At 42.1% G+C, this 15,905-nt stretch overlaps 1 protein-coding gene across 12 annotated transcripts in view; it reads left to right on the top strand.

Moving 5' to 3' along the window:
• The window catches only part of LOC126356052 (uncharacterized), a 268,209-nt gene that overhangs the window by 213,347 nt on the left and 38,957 nt on the right, over window positions 1–15,905 (top strand). The window lies entirely within an intron of this gene.

Raw genomic sequence — 15,905 nt, forward strand, 5'->3', positions numbered from 1 at the left:
AAAGTAGAGAAGCGGGGGAGGAGAATCTCTGTGTGTGTTATATTAAGCTGTCGGCAATACCAGATAAACACAGGACAAAATGAAAAGAAGAAAAAACCTAGTAAACACTTAATGCTTTCTTTTAGTTTCTCACCAGAAGTATTTCTGTCACCTCCCCCCCCCCCCCCCCCCCTTTTCCCATTTTTTTAAGCTTCAGCGTCTTCACTCCTTGTTTAGGTCTCAGCCGGTAAGCGACTCACCATTGTTTCGAGTGGATTCAAAAGATTTAGTTGCATGCATGTTAATTGGCGTTTTACAATCACACACATGCTACGAAAGGAAGTAGATGTGGGTATTGGCTACGTGCCACCCAAGCTAACAGAGCTTGAGCTATCTACCTCCTCTCGAAGATAATAAATGGTGTTAACATTATCGTATTCGTATAAGCTGTATTTGTATGATTAGCGAAATTACAAATGCTTAACAAGCTGTACAAGTACAGTGAATCCAATGTGTGGGGTACATTAAGACTGTGGACTCTTAATAGAAAGGAATCACTCCCTTGGCAATTGAAATTAAAGTTCAGCGTAATTTCCCTAAATTACTGCAGTCTAACGTCGGTATGGATCTTTTGAAACGGCCACGGCTGCTTTAGCCCCACACTCTCGTCCAATTGAACTTGTGCTTAGCCTTTAATAACTTTACTGTCGACAAGGCCTTAAACTATATGTTATTTCCTTTTCTTGGGTTCAGTTAATAAAAACTGATAAATAATTTACAAGTGTACGTCTATCGTCCGCAGAACGGAATAACTCCTGCATATGTATTGAGTAGAAAAGTATTCCGTACCAGCAAACACATCCCTACATAAGTGCTTGGTCTCTAACAAAATTGCTTCTGCGGCTAACTGGTGTTGTTGCAGAATCACTATTTCCTCGTAACAGTCACCATCCCGATCAGTAATTCAGGGGATATAAAGGGCGCCGTTACGCAGGAAGTCGTTATGCATGTTGCAATAAAACTAATGCTGTCATTCGAACAGGACGATCTTACCTGAGGAAGGTTTCCTAACGTCCACTATTATTACTTTAATACAGCCTGCATGTATGGGCCATACATAGCCTCTGTGATCACGCATCACTTTATAAGGAATTACCATATTCATGTTGAGTGGCAAGGCTTTTAACGAATAACGTGAATATTTATCTCTCTGTTGCAGTGTACGTTACATTTTGTGCTGCCGAAGAATAGTATATTACAATCAAAAATGGTAAAAGGAAAACACTAAAGATTTAATTCTCTCATTAAAGTTTAATTCCAGCCTGTGGGCGCCCTGAACTACCGATCTGCAGACGTTAAACGGGAAATTCTCTTTATCTTTATTTGTACTGCCACTTCAAGAATGAAGTTTGACTAATTTGAATAATAGTGATTTGCCTCCGACCCTTCAACGGGGAACACAAGAGATTTTCTAATTCTTGACACATTAGTTCTGTTCCGAAAAGTTTGCGAATTGTGCTCGTCGAAATTACTTGCTGACCTTCACAATATTTGTTTACTGAAAGCTGCTGTTTAGCCTAGCCAAAACGTGAGAAGTTCGTCTCCCCGGTGATCTTAAAGCTTACAGGTCGTGTGTTAACCACATAACTTCTGCGCTTTTAGTTTAGATTACTGGAGATTTCCTCGTGCGCACCTCAAGGACTAAATGTTATATTATATCAAGAACTAAATGTTATGTTCTAATAAGAAAATTTGCAGGTTGCCATCTTGAGATACTGTGCTACACGATGCCTTTTGCCTTCTTGATGACCGTCTGTGACCTTTTCGACTTGTGAGTCATCCCGGACTCACCGACCTTGTTCCTCCAGTTTCGGTACTAAATGACGGAACAGGAATTACTCTGGAAATTATTCTTCCCATCCAAGTTGTTGAAAAAGCTGTGAAAGAGCAGTCTGGTACGGATTCCACTAGACACTCACCACAGCAAACATTACATCCAAGCTGGAGTGCACTGTTGCTGAGGTGCAAGATGAAATTTGTAGGTGTGTGAGACAGGGGAGCAGAGCTAACGCCTCATCGTTCCACTTCCTCCGTTCGCATCCCACACGGTCGGTAGCCACACAAATAGCCGCTTGCTTTTCTCACACACTGGCCAGCCGCCAGGAGGCCACGCGCCGCTCCTGCTAGCCCAGCGACACCGCGGCTTCTCTCACCTCAGCTGGTAATTATTCTCGTTTTTCGTGGTCGCTTTGGAATAGCCGCCTCTGGCGATTGGAGTGTGTGCTCCGAAGGCCACAGCTGTGTACACCTCGGTATCGATTCGCTCGGGAAACGTGCGGCATTTTGGTACCTGCTGTACGGCGCAGTTCAAGAGTTTAATGACCTCGGTCTGGCCAGTCACTTCGAGGATTAAAATTGAGCTTGACTGACGTAATTGCTTTGGGTTTCCCAGCGTTATAGCTGCAGGACAAGTTCTTAGCCATGCAGTCGGTGAACGTTTTCGCATGTCATAGTACTTAGATGACGTAGCTAGTTGTCAGCAGGTGCTCTGGATTTACGGCACGTCCGAAGCATATATGATGTAAAAACTTGGTGCGCCAGCATGTTGTCCCGCAATTCCCCCTATGAAGTTTGGTGAAAACCATCACCTCAGGCGTATTCGATACGAAGTTATTGTAGTTCCGCAACGGGATGTTAAAGCTCTTACTGTTGCAGCATGCATCTCCAGATGTGTATATTATCCGTAGTGCGTTATGGATCCACTTGACTTAAGTTTTATCGGGAAGCTGTCACTCGTAAGACCGAGGGTGAGGGCTACAATGGCAAAACGTTCCGCTCGTTGCCAATAATGAGTAATACAACAGACGTCCGGAAAGCTTTAATGAATATACTAGAATAAGCACTTAATTCCGACCACAGGCTTTAAAAAAATTACATTGGCATGTTACACTGTAACGTCAGAAATTTAAATGCGCACTGTGCCATCGTCTTGCACAAAGGCTTTGTATTTAGTAACTCGGTTGATGTTTCATTAAAAAAAAAAAAAGCTAGGGAAATTTTAACAACATTAAACTTTCCAATAATTTAAAAAAAGTAGATTGAAACTTGCCCAAACCCATTTGATGCGTTTCATTCCCGTCCATATCCTTGCTTAAAGTCCTTCACCCTTGATGGTATCCTTGTTCGGTGACCAGTAAAGCCCTCGTATGCAGGATGTTAGTCCAGCGTAAAATTCTGAACGCCTCTAATTGATAGCCGGATCAGATTCCGATCATGCCAACCTTAATTAGATTCCCCGTGATATTTCGTGCCATTCATGGCGAATGCGGAAAAGAATGCCCTTATCACAGTCGAATTTCTTCCTTGAATTAGTGATTAATCTATGATGACTCGTTTACTGTATGGCAGCTAGTAACAGATAGCTGAATAATCGCTTTTGTTAATGAAGGCTGTACAGCCTGTACATATGACGCTTCTAAATAGATACCCTTATTTGGAGTCACATACCCAATGATATCTGTATTTACTGCGGCTATTTCCCTCCCTCCTAATGACGGGTATCTCTCTGTCGGCCTGTTTTAGCAGTGTTTCCTGCCTTTAATCAGGAGCTGACCAAACATGTCACTCCCTGCAGTATCCCTCTATGTTGCCGCTGGCCCTGGTTTCCCATGAATCAGCATTATCTGAAAGTCAGTGTATAGGGGGCCGTCTATGTACCTTGGATTTGGCCGCCTCGTCCTCGTCTTGACGTAATTCATTCTTTAATTATGAAGGTCGAAAGTTCTGAGTGCGTCACACTGGAAATGTGTACATAAGAGTGGACAGGTAAGAATTAGCGAGGAAGTACTTGATATCCATCTTCTGGCTGCAGTGATAAGAGAGTGGTTTTTGTGTTATATAACATAATTCATTCCTTGCGTAGATTCTTAGTGATTATCCCTCTGACCTTAGTCGTATTCTTGGATGTTGAGGAACGTGATTTTTTAAAGTGGACTTTAGGTGTTTGCAGCCAGTCGCTATTGGTGCTTAGATGTTCACCGAATCAAAATTATAGAAGTTAACGTTAATCGGAATTGACTACCGCCTAATGGCACGTTTCTGTGTTAATTTCACAGACCTACATGTAAACATATTCGATGTGCTCATTTCCATTGACATAAATTATTTGAGACACGATGCGGACATCTGACAACCACTGCTCATAACACAGTGTTAATTATGGTGGCGTGGGAACTGTGCAGACAAGAGAAAATCTTTGGTCGAGTCGCAAAGACAAGCATAATCAAAATGCCTGTTTGTAATGCGTATATTTTGTTCATAGGTTATGGAAATGAGTTCCTCTTATATATGTCAGTTCTGCAGCATATACTTTCTATAGACAGAAACAGAAGAAGAAAGCCTATATTGAGTGCGAGAAAGCTGATAAATGGCATGAAACGCAGGACTTATTTGCTGTTTCCAACTACGATCTACTTTCAGTAACCTTGCCGCTGATTTCCGTAAATTGCTTTAGACGCTTCCTAGTTAGGTTTTTAATTTGACTACGCTGATGGTTTATCACAAGTCTGTTGCGCACGCCGCCCTGTATGTTTGCTATACAGAAAGACCACGCAAACGACATATTAATAGAACGCAAATGTGAGAAGAAACAAGGAGTGTCGAACCACGCAGTTGTAGCACACAAAAAAATTAGCCGCGAATCAAACCACATGGTAATTTTGTTGCAAACATAGCATTATTTAAGGTTGACAATGCTAGATGATTCGGAATGCCTGATAAGAATAAAGGGGAAGGGCTTGCAACTCTGACAACCAAAATTCGAAGCAACAGTCAATATTATCACACCTAGCGAGATGGCTCAGTGGGAAGACACTGGATTTCCATCAAGAGGACGGTGATTCAAATCCCTACCCGGCCATGTAGATCCAGGTTTCCAAGTCGTTTCCCAAAATCGCTTTAGGCAAATGCTGGAGATCCTCTTTTGAATAGGACACGACAAATTTCAATTCGCCGTCTTCCGTCCTCTATGGAATATTTCCCCACAAGAACTGTCGGAGGGTGAAATTAATGCAAGGCAGCGTACAGTAAACAGCTGTTACCTCTTCAACTTTTGTTACCTCGCTTATACAGTACTATTAACTGTCTGGTAAACCTGCTGAAAAAAGTGGTGCCCCGACAGATCTTGCTGCCGAGAGGATTCGCTATCAAACTGATTTTATGCTTCGTAAACACTGAAAGAGAAAATTGGCAGAGTTCGTACAATAATGTGAAGCCAATTTTGTATCCTCTACATCTAAAAAAACTCAGCTGAGGTCTTTGCCTCTCACTGTTTCCCTGTACAATGTAGATGTACAGGGTCTCCTTCAACGCTCCGTCATCCCATTTCCCTTCAAGGTTGGGGAAAGCGTCGACGAGTTTACCGGGACTCCAGTAACAAAGATGCAGAGATCTGGTTGTCTTGGACACAGCATTTGTATGGTACAATGAGTGCGGAAAAAGTATCCTCAAAATCACAAGAGCGGAAAGACCTCCATATGAAGCGGGCAAGAAGAGAGCTCAGCCCCAAAGGTGGCAATGATATTTCAGAATAGTAAGTGGGGGGACTGTGGTAAGGGTATCATGAATGAACTGGATATAAATGAATATGTTATGCAACAAACGGTGTCTAAATGTTATGAGTTACTAATGTGGGCAAAGGTTCACAGATTTCGGTGTGGTAATTGTTAATAAGTGAAGAGTATAATTGTAACACAGTATACTAAGGTGCACTAGAAATGTTATGGCTGACAACATGGTGAACGAAATATCGGAGCAAAGAATACAAAACGAGCAACAGATACAGACAAGTATGCAAATTCCTAACTATTTCAGAATTAACGCAAGTACAAAGATGCCTCAAGAGAGGACAACAGTAATTGGCCCAGCAAGCAATACCATTAAATGTTTGGATTTATTAATTGCTTCTACATTCAAATGTTCAAATGAGTGTGAAATCTTATCGGACTTAACTGCTAAGGTCATCAGTCCCTAAGCTTACACACTACTTAACCTAAATTATCCCAAGGACAAACACCCACACACCCATGCCCGAGGGAGGACTCGAACCTCCGCCGGGACCAGCCGCACAGTCCACGACTGCAGCGCCTTAGACCGGCTCGGCGCTTCTACATTGTACGATCGTTTTCGCTGCGGAAAATGAGACGTTCGTTGAAACGAAACGAGCTTCACTTTCAGCATAAATCAGACTTTGTCGAAACTCAGTTTTTACGTAATCCTAAGGCACTATTATTACAGTGTATGAATGAATTAGTAACAGCAATAGCAGATAAGCAGTCGTTTAAATTTTTATATGCATTTAGACTGTTTACGGGCGAAGTATTTGCAATTTTTCCAGTCCGTCTGAGTACAGACAACCCCCCTTCCAAATATTTCACGTTAGGCGAAAGTATGCATAGATGTATGTAGTAGTTTCCAGCACTTCACTTGACGACGTGACACACTGCAAAATCCATTCCGCAAAGACCGGAGTGGTAACTTAGCTTTGGAATGAAACGTTTCTCTTGCGCTGGACGTACAGCTGATACACTCTTTTCGATTTCTCGAAAATACGCCAAAAAAAGTTCTTATGCCGGTACAATAGTATTCAGTTAATGAAAACAAGAACTGACTAAAACAAGCGATCACAACTAGAAGAAAAGTAACAGTAACTGCTGAATTTTTAAAAAGGAACTGAGAAATCTGTACCAATAAGTTGTTCAACGAATCTCTCTTCATTCTCTTCTGATCGCAGATGGGTGTGAGAACGTTCTTTCAAAAGAAATATTCATACAATCAGATGTCGAGCAGATTATGTCAGCGCTAAACTCAGTCGACAGGAAGAACGACTTTCCTGTGCTAGACAAAACAGCGTTGTGCTAATCTAAAGTTGGATAAGGGGGAGAACGTCATTCCAACACTAAAGTAGACAAATCTTGTGTAAACTGTAGACCGTGCCAAGTACTGAGGGCATCTGTAGCCGATATAATTATCGCTGCTGTGTCAACAAAGCTTTATCTTAAATGTATAATCCTTGTGGACGAATCAACTGGGAATTAGCCATTTCGCCATGGAATGATACGAAGACAGTGAAAATTTTAAGCTATCTGAAAACCTAGAGATGGTTAAATTAAAAGATGACAAAAATTACTTAATTTCAGATGATTTTTCAGATTCAACAAAGAGAAGTCGATGCGTAAATAATAACTTTAAATCAAAAGTAACAAGCATTACTGCACTGGTGAACTGTGAACTTCAAGCGATATCCCGTATCAAATCTTCCAAAAAGATTCTAACTGTCAGTCACACTTGAACTCTAATTCAGTGATTTTGCCTTTCGAGGGCAACGCATCCTCTAGCTGATCATGCGAGTACACCTCGCAGCTCGCCTGTAAGCTTCTACTTGTCATTATGTCAACCCAATTCCCTTTATTTTAGTGTACTAGTACGATGTGTGTAAGAACGGCTTCAACACAGTGTCAATGTTTGAACAATGAAGTTTTCACGCTGCCGAGAGCATATTAGAAATTTATGTCCGATTTTGACCAAATTGTAAATTTGTGACCACTTTACTATTATTTTGGGGGTGAATCCAAGAGTTTCTTCACGGCTAGAGAAATTTTGCTATGAAAACAAACTCTGTGAATTCATTGTCCAGAAACAGTCAGTATGCTGCAAAGAAGTGCAGGTGTGTCTTTTCGTCAATTTTACGACTCTGAGAAAGGTCTAGTGATTGGGATGAGGGACATAGGAGCATCATACCATAAGACTGTCGAGTCAATAGGCTCTAGTGCAAAGACTGCAGACAGAATAATAACCATACGGACTCGGGACAACATTATGGCAAGGAGAGTAGGAATGAATCCTTCCAGAACAACAACAGCACCAGAAGGACGCTGGATTTTTCGTTTGGCTCCGACAAATAGACGGATGCCAACAGTTATAATAGGGGTAGTGTGTCAGCATCCACTGACGGGAACAGATCACTGGAAGCCGGGTTGAAATCTACAGCTGCCACGAGTCGTTAACCGCTGTCACCATACTGCAGACGGGAATTTCTACGGTGTAGAGACAGTCAACTGGGTCACTATGTGGCATTCCGTGATGTTCAGTGATGAGTTTCTGTTTTCTTTGTGGCGATCAGATCGACGACACCGAGTCCGTTGACGGTCTGATGTTAGGTTACAAGAATCAGCGATTATCAAGATTGTTCCTCTCTAATTGGAGTACATTTGGCGTCGGGAGCTATTGGATATGACAGCAGAACTGATTAAATAATTATTAAAGGGAGACTGGATGCTCGCTAGTATGTGGTAAGAGTGGAGGGCTTGTGTGAAATTTGGAAGGTAGGAGATGAGGTACTGGCGAAAGTAAAGCTGCGAGGACTGGTCGTGGATCATACTTGGGTAGCCCAGTCGAGAAAGCACTTTGCCGCGACAGTCAAAGGACCCGAATTTGAATCTTTTCCGGCATACAGTTTTAATTTGCTAGAAAGTTTGAGGGGAAACCCTATTGCATTACTCTTCAGGACCAGGGTATCTCTAGAACCGCGCGACCGCCACGGTTGCAGGTTCGAATCCGGCCTCGGGCATGGATGTGTCAGATGTCCTTAGGTTAGTTAGGTTTAAGTAGTTCTAAGTTCTAGGGGACTGATGACCTCAGAAGTTAAGTCCCATAGTGCTCAGAGCCATTTGAACCAGGATATCAAGTGGCATATTCGAGGAGGTTATGCAAGACATCACACAGCAGTTCACTCCACGAACGTGGTGTGAACCGCTGTGTACGTATCCTACAGTGACCTGTCCGGTCCACCCATGTGTCACACCTTGAGTATGTCTGGGATTGTGTGGGAAGATGTGTAGTTTTATACTGGCCCCCAGCCAACAGTCTTTGTGAATTGAACGCAGTATTCGTTCATGTATGGCAAGAAATTCGTCAGGATTATATTCGGGGGCTGTTTGCTTCCATGCCATAACGAGTGCAAGATTGTATTCGTGCCTATTGGGCTCACAGTGGTGGTGGTGGTGGTGGTGGTGGTGGTGGTGGTGGTGGTGGTGGTGGTAATCAGTTACGAATGGAATGAAATTTCAGTAATTTAATTCCGGAAAGCGTTTCTGAAGAAGAGAAATTTGTTAACATCGAGTATAGATTTAAGTGTCAGGAAGTCTTTTCTGAAAGTATTTGTATGGAGTGTAGCCATGTATGGAAGTGAAACTTGGACGATAAATAGTTTGGACAAGAAGAGAATAGAAGCTTTCGAAGTCTGGTGCTACGGAAGAATGCTGAGGATTAGATGGGTAGATCACATAACTAACGAGGAGGTATTGAATAGGATTGGGGAGAAGAGAAGTTTGTGGCACAACTTGACCAGAAGAAGGGATCGGTTGGTAGGACATGTTCTGAGGCATCAAGGGATCACCAATTTAGTATTGGAGGGCAGCTTGGAGGGTAAAAATCGTAGAGGGAGACCAAGAGATAAATACACTAAGCAGATTCAGAAGGATGTAGGTTGCAGTAGGTACTGGGGGATGAAGAAACTTGCACAGGATAAGGTAGCATGGAGAGCTGCATCAAACCAGTCCTCAGGACTGAAGACAACAACAACAATTCCGTTATGCTATTAACATCTCCACAATGTTTGACATAAGTACTGGGCAGGTGCTCCATGGCGTAACACTTTCCAGTTCCTTCAATGTGTGGGTAGCAGCATTATCGAGAAAGGGATGTAAACACAGAAAATATCATTTGGGCTGGGGAGAGGTGCCGGCCGCGATAGTCTAGCGGTTCTAGGCGCTCAGTCCGGAACCGCGGTACTGCTACGGTCGCAGGTTCGAATCTTGCCTCGGGCATGGATGTGTGTGATGTCCTTAGGTTAGTTAGGTTTAAGTAGTTCTAAGTTCTAGGGGACTAATGACCACAGATGTTAAGTCCCATAGTGCTCAGAGCCATTTGAACCATTTGGGGAGAGGCACCCGATTAACCGATAAATCTTGTCACGTGTGAAGTTATTCCTGGTGTTGTAGCAACGTAGTCAGAGCTCACGTTTAGCTGTTAACCCGACGGCATCGACGATATACACCATCATGCGCCGTAGGCTACTAAACTGTAATATTTTGTAAACGAATGACCGTCAACATTCGGTACAGAGTATCATTATCAATTAAGGAGCCTAGTGGCAGCAATCCTATTCTGAGAGACTCGATGCTGTCTGTTCACGTGCCTGGATAGTCCAGACGGATGAGCTTGCATAACTAGTTATCGAACCCAAGTTGAGTCAGCGGCTGGTGGCGGCCGCACTGTTCTTCGCTCTGAGGACAAGCGACGTCAGCGAAACAAGAGGTTCACTCTCAACGACGCCATTTCTTTGTGCAATTAGCATGCTCTGCGTCACGTCACTGAGCGCGGTCGTATCAAAACAAGCGACAGTTCATTCTCACGCTCACCATGTAGAATTCTGTAGTAAATTCCGGCTGAAATATTCAATTTTTACAGACTTTGTCTCTTCAAAAGCGCTAGTCAGCATTTCTAATGAGTCAATTGCATGTTTCATTTCTGCAAACCACAGATCCGAAAAGAAACTTATTCCTTGTCTGGTAGAAGTCTTACGACAGAATTTTATCATACTGTGACTAGGGTGGCTCTGCGACATAGTCTCAGTGCCGAGCTGAACAGAAAATGATTAATTTTCTGCCCTTTCTGCTTAAGACATAAACCTGTCGTGCTGGAAAGCGGCCCCTTCAATTTGCAGACAAATAGAGATTGTCATAAAGATATTGTTTAACCAACACAATCTTGGCCAGCGAGCTCAGTTAATTTCTACCGATTGCGCAATGAGGAAAAGAAAATGAATAAAAAGCTAGACGAAGACAAACCCTCTGGTTTTCCCATTTCGTGTACTAGTCACTAGACATACACAACTGCTCGGTTTACCATATTGCTCAACTTAGGACGGTGTTTCTATATAAATGAAATGCTACAGTTCTGATCTTTAGTCCCTTTACTAACAGATACACTTCATGTCAAAAATATTACTGTGTATACTTAATCCGCTGGTATGTTAAAATGACTTGGGTAATAAACCTTACGACACCATCCTTTTTTTTTGCATACGTAGCCGTGTTTAGAAGATGGAAATTGCTTTCTATCATCAACGAGCAAACGAGCCGGCTTCTGACAGAGGTGCTACTGTTTCTTAGCCATGAATTAAGTAGAAAGCGTAATTTGCTTGAACAGCCTTCGTAATTATCACCGAAAAAAGATTAGAAGGTCAAGTGCTGGGACTGCTTTTATAATATTGATATCAAGTCTTATTAGTTGTCACATTCGGTCGGGAAAAAGCTCGGATCTCGGTGAATCAGAGCAACGACTTTTGGGAAACGTTTTCGAGGACCTGTGATCAATAGACGGTGGATGTGGAGGTTGCGCAGTGGCAAGGCGCTGGACTCGTATTCCAGAGAACGGCGATTCAAATACTCATCTGGCCAGCAACATTTAGGTTTTCCATGATGTGACTGAACGCCAGAATGGTTCCTTTGAAATGTCACGACCTATTTTCTTTCTTATCCTTCCTCATTCCGAGATTGTGATTATTTCTAATGAACTCGTCGTCGACGGGAATCAAACCATAATCTTTTTCGCTTGCATGATGGAACTGTATTTTGAAATCCGCGTATTTGTGCGTATTGTTCCTCGCGAAGATAAACTTTTTTTCCACCTTACATTCCGTTTTACAATTGCGTACGTTACCCAGCTTTGTTCTAGCAAGTTCGAATCTCAGTAGGTCTACAGATTATTTATTTATCCGGCTCAAAGGGGACGGGGGGTATAAGTGCCTTAGATGTACAATCGTCCGTTACAAAGTTTGAAACTACGCCACTTCCAAACAGGACTGTGTACCAGACTAGAATTCGCAACTTTTACATCCCCGGTTAGTCCTTTCCGAACCGATTGAAGCTTAAGAGAGTAGTCGCGAGATCGCTCAGATGGCCCAATTAATAAATCCCTATGCGTGAAGGCAAATATACAGGTCAGATCATGGACGTGCACACTATATGTGAGAAGGTTTCATTATAATGTTTGTCACTGTTGAAGTGTTAAACTTTCAGTTTAGAGGTTGAAGAACATCGGTATATATTCCTCTCATGACGTTGTCGAACTCTGAAGCGTTTAGAATCCTCGACTCTCAGAAGGGTGAAAAAAAAAAAAGCGCTACTGAGCAAGAAGAGCAGTGGTAGTAGTAGTCAGACTTTCACCATACGACGGCCAGCTAGGAACGGCTTCATCCGCTGGCGATAGCTTTTTGGTGTTCACGTCGCTTTCACGCAGACAACGTTGTTACACTCACTCGGCAATTCTAGTTGTCCCATCAATTTTTTCTTTCTTGTGCCAGTCTTTTTGCAAATATTATTTCTTCCCTTTTCCACGTATACGTCCCAGAAATATATCTTACGTGACTCATCTTAATTTGTCAGACGCTATTTAAAAAGTTGAAAAGGAGCCTTTCCTGGTACTATTTTAACAATTCCGTGTACTTTTGTGCTCCAAACGAGTAACTGTTTAGAAATTGCTTTCTCCATGCCAGGTCAATGTATGGTGGGAACAAATTTCTTTTGCCAAAGTTATCTCTCTTTATCGATGGTAATTTGTTGTCTTTGTTAAATACAACTGCCTAAACCAAACGGACGTTGAAGCAGAGCTTTTCTCGTACAATTCACTATTAACGGTAGTAGAACAAGTTCATGAACAGAACAAAACAAACTTGAAGCAATGGCACATTTGCACCAAATGTAAGAAAGTGGCACATTACACGGAAAGCTACGGAAAGCAATCATCCTCATCAGTATATATAAATTACATACCGGTCATTAAGTTCCTTGTATGATTTTTCGTCTTTTATGCCTTTCTCTAACCCCCACCCCCCTCCCACAGCACTTCGACCCTTCTCAGAAATTACATGTTCACACCAGTTCAGACAATTAGAAAGCACGATTGTAAGCAGACCATGATGCTGATCTGCTGCCTTTGTTTACACAACATGCCTTTATCTGCTTTTAGTCATTGAAAGCGGACAAAAATAGTGTTCAACCTCAGGTTTCACCCTATAGCACTGATTATTCTCTATATCCAAATAGTGTTACGATCCCGGATACAACATGAAACTTGAATCGCCGTGCTTGAATGAAGTATGTTCGAATAATTGTAAACGCACCTTTTTTGCATTTTTGATGTATACGACAGTGATTAACAAAGTGAACAGACTTTCTATCATGCAGGAACACTGTGCGAATGCAGATAATATGTAAGCGGATATCTGCAATAACAACTACTTTGCAGGTGAACCCCAGCTCTTCTACGGATACCCGCAATATTTATTACATTTGGTTAAACGATAAAGAAGAGTGTCAGTGTTATGACTTTCATCTATTTCAGTTAAATGTTATTATCAATAATAATTTTCATTGTTTTAAGTCACTCTTATTACCATTTGGGAAGGTGTATTTTACTATATAGGCTTTAATCCTCAGTGGAGAGGGAAGAGGTGTGTTAGTGGTTTCTACAAAACCTTTCTTACATGTTTTTTCGTTTGGTTACACGTTAATTCTGTTTCCGGCGTACAAGAAGCTGGCTTACGTCTTGATTCGTCATGTTCCTTTTGAAGTCGCAGAGGTCACTTACACCAGTTACCGAAAGCTGCCACAAACCTACATGAAGTGTGTTCTAGGTTGTACTCTTCACTTTATAGTATGACACCTGTTTTTGTGTCATATTCATGAGAAATGAAGTTGGGTTTAAATCAGTGGTACTGTACACATTCCTCTTGAGAAGCGTAGCAAATGGGAGAATGAACGCCCATTTGATAAGGCAGCCAGTGACGACAGTTTGTAACACTTCTTCAGAGCTCCAACATACGGAACTCGTTGAAGAAATCAGTTTGCAAAATTTTTAGTATCTGTGAATGGGGGATAAGGGAAATGCGGATGCAGATATCATTTCTCTTATATGCACAGACGCCTACAAATAGCCATTTGTTTTGCCAGCGCGTAGTGTGAGTGTAAGCGGAAGATTCCGAGCAAGTAGCAGGCTGAATGGGAGCGAGGCGGCGATCAATGAGAAGGAAGTGGGCAGACAAATGGCGTAGGAGGCGCCGCGACGCGGTCGATGCGTTGCGGCTGGGAGTGCTGTCCGCGCTGTCGCTTCTGTCCGGCGTAGGGTTGGCGATTATCGCTGGAACAGCACGTTTTTGGTTATATTTTTTTTTTCAACTCCACTTTAACCGGACTGAAAAATACCACTCAAAATAACCCGTTTCTGAAATTACCAACTTTCAGTTTTTTATTCCTATTACTGTGTTTCCTGTAATAATATCAGAAATCGAAAAAGGTTGAAAAAATTTGATTCCCTTAGTTTCAAAATACAGATAATCGAAATATTAAATTGGCAAATAAAATAAAATTTAGTCCGTCCACCATTCGCTGCTTTTCACGAAAAGTGAAAAAAAAACACCACCAATATTCTCCTGTTGACTGCGCTTATAAATCATTTGTCTCTGGGATCACACTTCTATTCGGACATGAAAACTGAGGATGAAGAACTCTGTTTTTCGTGCTAATTTGTCCGTTTTCAAGGACTAAAAGCAGATAAAGACCTGTTGTGTAGACACAGCGAGCAAATCTGCCTCTTTCTATTTTTGTCGTAAACTATGAATGAACTGTTAAGTTTTCTCGTTATTTTATGTCGTAGGTTTGTTGTGGCTCCTACCGTTTTTAACCTTTTAAAGCAAATGGAGTATTGTACTTCACTGACGCTGTGCTTCGTGAAGTACTGTGTGACACACGAATAACCGCCCCCGAGCACAGACTGCTCGCCAGTTAAACACGAATTGTTGCCCGCCACGGGCAGTTACAACAAATGGATAAACATGTAATAACTATATAGTAAAGAAATCACAAGTAAGATAATGCAAAGGTCGCAACAGCTTCTAAACAGTAGGTGCCAATTGGCGGGCAGTTGTGGGCAGTCTAGTACTCGGGGGGGTCGGGTTTTCGTGCGTCACCGTGTACTTCCAAGCAAGGGATGGTGCATTCTGTAATACAGGTGATATCTGACGACGTCAGTGAGGAACTGCCATATAGACCAGATAGGGCAATACATGTATACGCATACCATCTAGACCAACCCACATGTTAACAGGTACATTTTTGTCTCAGCAAGGATGTACAAATTCTTATGTCATGTGCTTATTTCTCTTTTTTGTCAGCATTGTTGTTAAAATAGCACTGATCACTTTTTACCCATTTTCTATAATAACGAAATATTTCAAAGCATTGCAGATTTTACGAATAAAAATTACTCGTTCATTTAAAAACGAAAAATTTTAGCACTGCTGCTATGTCTAATTGACACTTCGGTTTTTTTATCCGGTTTTAGTAAAAAATAAAAACACCTTTTATGATAGAGACCAAACAAATACCGAAAAGTGCCGGTTATTCAGAATTAAAATACCGATTAACCGGCCCCATTTTTTCCCAGCTCTAGTTCGGCGGGGCTGTCTTTTTCCCGCCCCTGTTCTGCCTCGCAGTTCTTTCTTTACGCGTTTCCTCGCCAGCTCTGCGTCATCAGTGGTGGCGGGAAGCGGGCCGACTAGTTTTTCTTTGGCAGAAACAGTTCTCTCGTTGACCGCGAGCACTGGGTTGCAGAAGCAGTTTTCTGGCCGACAGTATCTTCCATATTTAACTGTCTTAACTACCACGTTTATGTGCGCGAGGGCTCTTCCCGGTGTTGATCCTGTTTGCTGTTACCTTCATTTCTCAGACAGATTGCAAATATGTTTTATTTTAGTTTCCATATGCATAGCCATGCGTAGAGATGGTCATGAGAAAACCTACAGTAGT

Source organism: Schistocerca gregaria, chromosome 3 (assembly GCF_023897955.1).
Source record: "Schistocerca gregaria isolate iqSchGreg1 chromosome 3, iqSchGreg1.2, whole genome shotgun sequence".
NCBI lineage: Eukaryota > Metazoa > Arthropoda > Insecta > Orthoptera > Acrididae > Schistocerca > Schistocerca gregaria.